The following is a 6,806-nucleotide window of genomic DNA, read 5'->3' on the forward strand; positions in this document are numbered from 1 at the left end:
AAAAAAAAATACGATCCTTCTCTCTCGCATCGCGTCTGATCTGAAGCAGGTTCTTCTCTTTCGCCATCTCTTCTTTCTGACCTTCATGCTGATGTTCTTGGGTAAATCATTGAATCTGTTTGTTGGGCCAAAATGGGCAATTAGCCACAGTTGCTGAAGAATATAGTTAGTAGGTATTGGTGTGAAAGTAAATATAATTCTAACATCTCGAGTGTAAGAGAGTCGATTTTGGGGGTCAAAATCGAGTCTCAAGGACTCGATTTCCAAGGTCTATCACGTCTAATATGGCATTTTATCCACGTGGTGACCACCTGAAAATCGAGTCTTAGAGACTCGATTTACAAACCACCCAAAAAAAAAATCCCAGAAATCTCTGGGTCGCGCCGCCTAGGTCGCGATCTGGGTCGCGACCCCTGCGAGACCTGGGTCGCGACCCAGGTGCGCAGGTCGCGACCTGGGTCGCTCGGCTTGGGTCGCAACCCCTGCGCGACCTTGGTCACGACCCAAGCGCGCAGGTCGCGACCTGGGTCGCGATTTGGGTCACGACCTGGGTCCCGTGGCCTGGGTCGCGACCCCTGCGTGACCTGGGTCGCGCTGCTGGTCGGCGGCGATGGGCTGTGGTGGCTGACCTTGTGCCGGAAGACAGATGCAATGAGGAAATGAAACTCAGAAAAAAAAAAAAAAAAAAAGAAAAAAAAAAAAAAGAAAAAAAAAGGAAAATAAGAAAAAACAAGTGAAAGTTGTAAATCGAGTGTCAGATACTCGATTTTCAGGTAGAGTCCACGTGGAAAAAATGCCACATCAGACTTGATCTGACCATGAAAATCGAGTCTTTGAGACTCGATTTATAGCTTAAAATCGACTCTCTTAAGCTCAAGATGTTAGTAAAAAATATAGTTTAGAAACAGTACCTACTAATTATAATGTTTAAAAATTAATGCTAATGGACCATTTTGGCCTATTTGTTGGCATCCTGTTTGGATCTTTGGATTTGGATTTGAGGGGCCAAATCCAAATCCTTAGTTTGGATATCTTAAAAAGAGATGGATTTGGATTTGATCCAAATCCATCCAGGATATGAGGCATCTCACGTTCTTCTTCAAGGAAATGCTCTCTTCTACGTTCTGAAACTGAAGCCACCATCGTTCCCAGTGTTTGTCTCTCTCAATTCATCTTGTCCTCTTAAACTTCTCTATTTGTCTCTTCCATCAATTGTAAATCTGAATCACAAAATATTGATAGGATTGTCTAGGTTTATCTATGCCTCTGTGGGTTCCGTTTGATTTGTTTGTGGGTTTTGTTTAATTTGCTTCTTATTTTTTGTGGGCTTGTATCTACTGGTAAGGATGGGAACTGGGTTGGTTTAGTTTTGTTAAGAAATTGTTGAAATGCAAGGTGTTTGATGAAATGCTTCTATGAGCTGGAATTTCTAGGAGAAACTCGTATGAGTCTGTGATACAAATTTTAAAAGTTGTAGCTATAAAAATATTAAAAATACAGACTTCCTTTCAAAAAAAAAAATACAGACTTTATCATCTTCTTTTTTTTTCTTTTATTAGACCAAGAATTATCGAAATCTTTAATTTTGTTATCAATAGTTAATTTAATGCCCAGGCTACATATTCAAAGCATCAATATAACCATTCCATTCAAACTGCATTGAAAATTTTGCAAACTGAATTTATGCAAAGTAAATGATGTAGTCCAGATTGCCACCCCTTTCTCTGACTATAATTTGTATCCATCTAATTTCTATATAGTCATAATTTATCACATTCTTGGTTGTTTTTAATCTTTATGATGATAATGTAAAGGTGGTACACCATTGTGATTGAATCTTAATCTTGACTGAAGGCAGACATCAAGTAATTTTGTTACTAGCCTGGTCACAAACTCACAATGAGGGGTATTCAGAATAAGCTTGTGACAATTAACTCAAAGCCAAAACACGCAAATACTAAAATAATAAGGAGATCTTGCCACTACAAAATATAGATAGTTATCCCATTAAGCTTGCTAAGGTTGAAAGTGGTACTAAATTTCTCTTCTTTTTTTCATTTTTCAATGCTTTTGCTTTTTTGTGTGTGTGTTGGTAGTTTCTTAGATTTTTTTTTTTTTTTTTTTTTTTTTGTATCAAATTTTACAGGCTCCGGGTATGCTAGGTCGTAGGCTTGGACCCTGGTTAGCTGCAAACTCCTTTGGTTTGTTGTAGAACACTGCAGGGTCATACAGGCAAGGTATACACATATACATGTACATATATTCTTTGTGTTTGTGTTTGACTATTTTGGTTAGGTTGTATCAGTTGTACAATTGTATTGCTGGAAATGGTGATTAAGTTACTAGAATGAGTTAGAAATGGTTTACTGTACTTTGCACTTTCAATTTTGAAGTATCAATTTTATCCCTTAGTCAATCAACGGGTAGTTGTCCCTATTATTAGTGGATTGGATTGTTGTCACTCTTCTAAAGGTACTAAGAAATTCCGAGGAAAATAAAATGCAATCTTTATTGTAGAGTGGCTTGAGTGGAAATTATTTCTTGGATTTTCTAGTAGTGGAAATTCTGTAATTTAAAGTTGTAGAAATTTTTTTTTTCTCATTTTTCCAAGAGATAATTTCTGGAACCATTTTGGGCATATCTTTAATGAGACCTCTTTGTGTAATATACATTGGATTTAGAAATCTTTCTCTTTTGGTAAGTAAAATGTAATAGCCACTCCTTGGCATTTAAAATTTATGAAACATTGAGATGGTACTGTGACTACTCTATTGGCAAGACATTGTAGATATACAAAGCACATTGCCATGCATTTACAAATATTATCTTGTTTTAGTTGATTAAGCCAGATATTTTTATGTACAGATTAATATTTGCTAATTAGGATTCTTAGTTGTCCCTGTTATTATTGGGTTGAAGTGACATTAGTTTCTGAGATTGCTATAGTGACATTACATGCATGAATTTTTTTTATTTATTATTATTAGCTATAGATTCTTATAGTTTGTATTTTAAAAAATAAACAGAGACAAAAATGAGATGGAAGAGATATGTCCACTCAATGAAAACGTAGTAGAGAGGAGATGGAAGTATATGAGGAAGAGGTAATGAGGTGAATTCTCCTAATGCACACCAACCATGTCAACATTCAGTATAAACAAGTTATGTAGCTGAGCCTCGTAAAAAAAAAAAAAGGGAGTAGGAAAGATCCATGTCAACATTCCCTAAATACCCTTCGTCTTGCCTATATAGTTAGCTGTTCATGTAGTGGCTACGTTAATTTTCTTTTTTATTTAATGTGCAGAGTTCAAGTTCCCAGCCATCAAACCTGGTTCATTCCTTGTCATATCAGCATCCGCTATATTACCATTGGCAAGCACCCTTCCTCAACCCACAAATGGAGTTATGGTGGAAAGGATTTAGTCCCATTATGATTATTTTAATTTATATCCTAAAGTCACTTGCTCTGTTTCTCTTTTGACATAGTGTTTGCAAAGTTCTCAAGAGAATACTAAATTACTAATGCCGGTTATTCATTAGTAACTAGCCTAATTATAGGTCCAAAACAATTTTCCATGCCGAAACAATCATCAAGCTTTTGTATGAGCAACAGATCCAACCAATTGTTTTTTCTTTTAGGTTTGCATCATTAGTTGACTCTGTCTGTATTCACATTATATGGAAATTTTTTAATCTTTTTTCCTTTGCTGTATCAATTTACTGGAGCTAAATTTGGTAATGGGGAGCTCCCTTCAAACCAAATCTCAATGCATTAAAAGTTTCTATAGCTTCTGAGCAACTATTTGAGCTAATTGGCTACAACTATGGTCCTTACTTGTAAAATTACCAAGTAGTTGACGAGAAAATTGTTGTAGAAATATTGAATGTAATTTTTAACTATTGATAACATTGCATTTTAGCAGACTTTGAAATCTAAAATTATTTTGAAATGTAGTCATAGCTTGTAGCTGGTTTGGTGTGTTTTTGCTTTTGCTTGGTTGCTTCATTTTGTTATTTCCTGTCAAGAATATCATTAGCTATTTTCATTGAAATGCATAATTTATTTGCTTCTCAATTTTACACTCTCTTTCCCTTCATATTTTGGATATCAAGTTCTTCAAGAACACACTCTTTAAGGCCTAAATTTATTTTAGGTTTCAATTTCAAGTTTTTCAAGAAAACACGCTAAGGCCTAAATTGTTTTAAGTTTCAATTTTTTTTCTTCTTTAGAGTTCACAGTTACAACATTGTATGGTCTAAATATATAGCTTGTTTGGAATCATTTAGAGGAGCAAATGTTTCCTAACAAATAACGTTTGCTTTGGGTCTTTTTTTTTTTCTTTGAGAAAATTTAACACCATAAAGGCACCAAAAAATTTGAGATGTGTTTGATTAAAATACCAATGAGATGTCAAAAATCATCAAGTTGTCTTGAAAACCTCTAATATGACCGAAATATCTTTACAATCACTAAAAAAAATCCAAGATATCACTCTAACATGGCCAATTTGAGTGGTTTTGATGCTATTATGGTAATTTTCAAAATATTTAGTAATTTAATCATTCTAGGTATTTTTAGTGCTACTTTGTTCATTTTCAATGTTTTTATTATTATTAATTTTGAAAGTTTAAAAAAGTATTTTAGTCATTTTATAGGTTAATGAAGGTATTTTGGTAATATTGAGGCATTGGGGTATTTTAGTAATTTTATATATTTTTGGGGCCATTTTTTGAAATCCTTAATTTCCAGGGTATTTTTGTTAATTTTCAAGTTTGTAACTATTCTGGAAAAATTCATTGTTAACATTTTAGTTATTACCAAGATTATTATAAATCAATAAAAGTACAGTCATATGTGATGTTGGTACTGCCTAATGTGATTAAAAAATAATAAAACTATTGAATATAACAAAAGTATGATCATATGTGATCTGGTACTACCCAATGTAACATTAGAACCATCATAAGTGAGAAAAAATAATGGTACCATCAAATATGACAAAAGTATAATCAGATGTGATGTTGGTACTGCTCAATGTGATGTTGATACTGCCCAATGTGACGATGAAACTATCAAATATGAGAAAAAAAAATTAGGGCACCACTGAATGTGACAAAAGTACATTCAGATGTGATGTTGGTATTGCCTAGTGTAACGATAGAACTGTCAAATGTGAGAAAAAATTTCGAATACGACAAAAGTACAGTCAAATGTGATATTGAAAGTGTCCAATGTAATGATGGAATTGTCAAATGTAAAAAAAATAATGCTCTCATGGAATGTGACAAAAGTATGGTTAAATGCGATGTTGGTACTACTCATTGTGACGATGAAACTGTCAAATGTGAGAAAACAATTATGAAAAATGAGGGTACCACCGAATGTAACAAAAGTACGATCACATGTAAAATTATTTCCGTAAGTTTCTAGGTTTCAGGGGCATTACAATCATTTTTTAGGCTCTAAGCGTATTTAAGTAATATTTTAGGTTACATAGTCATTTTTTAGGTTTCAGTTATTTTTTAGGTTGTAATTGTCTTCTAGTAATTTTAAAGGGCTTTTATTTTGGTCATTTTCAAGTGCTATGGAGTATTTTTGGTCATTTTTTTTATAGGTTTTTTGGTTATTTCGAGCATTTTTTATGTTTTAGGGTAATTTTGGTCTTTTTTTAGGTTTTAGGCTCATTCGGTCATTGTTTAGGTTCTAAGGGTATTTTGATCATTTTTTAGGTTCTAAGGGTATTTTGGTCATTGTTGAGGGTTTTAAAGGTATTTGAGTCATTTTCAAGTTTTATGAGGTATTTTGGTCATTTTATAGGTTTCAAGTGTAATTCAAAATTTTTTAAGGTTTCAGGGTCATTTCGATAGTTTTAAAGCTTCTATGAGTATTTCAGTCATTTTCTAGGTTTAAGGTGCATTATGGTCATTTTTTAGATTCTAAGGGCATTATTGTCACTTTTTAAGTTACTAGGTCATTTCAATCATTTTTTAAGTTTCATGGTCATTTAGGTCAATTTTTTTTAGTATCTAAGGGTATTTCAATTATTTTTTAGGTTTAGAGGGTATTTCAGTCATTTTTTTTAGGTTTTAGGGCCATTTTGGTCATTTTTTAGGTTTTAAGGATATCCCAATAATTTTTCAGAGTTTCGAGGTAATTTTGGTAATTTTTAAGTGTTAGGATGCGTTTTGGTAATTTTAGTATATTTAAGGGTATTTTCGAATTTTAAAGACTTTAGGAGTATTTTTATTATATATATAGATTCGTTGATTATTAGGTAATTCAGTGGAGTTGAGTTGGATTGGCTACGGCCATATGTAATGTTGGTACAACTTAATATGACAATAGAATTGTCAAATGTGAGTTAAAAAAAAAATAGAATCATTGAATGTGACAAAAGTATGGTCATATATGATATAGGTACTGCCCAATATGACGATGGAACTGTCAAATATGAGAAAAAAAAATTAGGGTACCACCGAATGTGACAAAAGTACGGTCAAAAGTGATATTGGTACTGCACAATATGAAGATAGAACAGTCAAATGTGAAAAGAAAAAAAAAACCATTGAATATGACAAGAGAACTGTTACATGTAATATTAGAACTGCACAATGTGAGGATGGAACTATCAAATGTGAGGAAAAAAAAAATCACCGAATGTGACAAAAGAACTGTCATATGTGATGTTGGAACTGCACAATGTGATAATGGAATAGTCAAATGTGAGAACAAAGTAAGAGAACCACCAAATATGACAAAAGAATTGTCACATATAATGTTGGAACTGCACAATGTGAGAATGGAA

General features: G+C 33.1%; 1 long non-coding RNA gene across 4 annotated transcripts; it reads left to right on the top strand.

The window, feature by feature from the left end:
• Positions 1-964: 964 nt before the first annotated feature.
• On the top strand, positions 965-3,939 carry LOC142634188 (uncharacterized). Of its 4 annotated transcripts, none has more exons than XR_012844070.1 (4): positions 965-1,153; positions 2,147-2,237; positions 3,027-3,112; positions 3,305-3,939. It is a non-coding gene; the product is annotated as an uncharacterized LOC142634188 (long non-coding RNA). The 4 variants fall into 4 exon arrangements; XR_012844072.1 differs by having other exon boundaries at positions 3,027-3,104; XR_012844071.1 differs by having other exon boundaries at positions 2,147-2,232.
• The last annotated feature ends 2,867 nt before the right edge of the window (positions 3,940-6,806 follow it).

This window comes from Castanea sativa, chromosome 5 (genome assembly GCF_040712315.1).
Source record: "Castanea sativa cultivar Marrone di Chiusa Pesio chromosome 5, ASM4071231v1".
NCBI classification, from domain to species: Eukaryota; Viridiplantae; Streptophyta; class Magnoliopsida; order Fagales; family Fagaceae; genus Castanea; species Castanea sativa.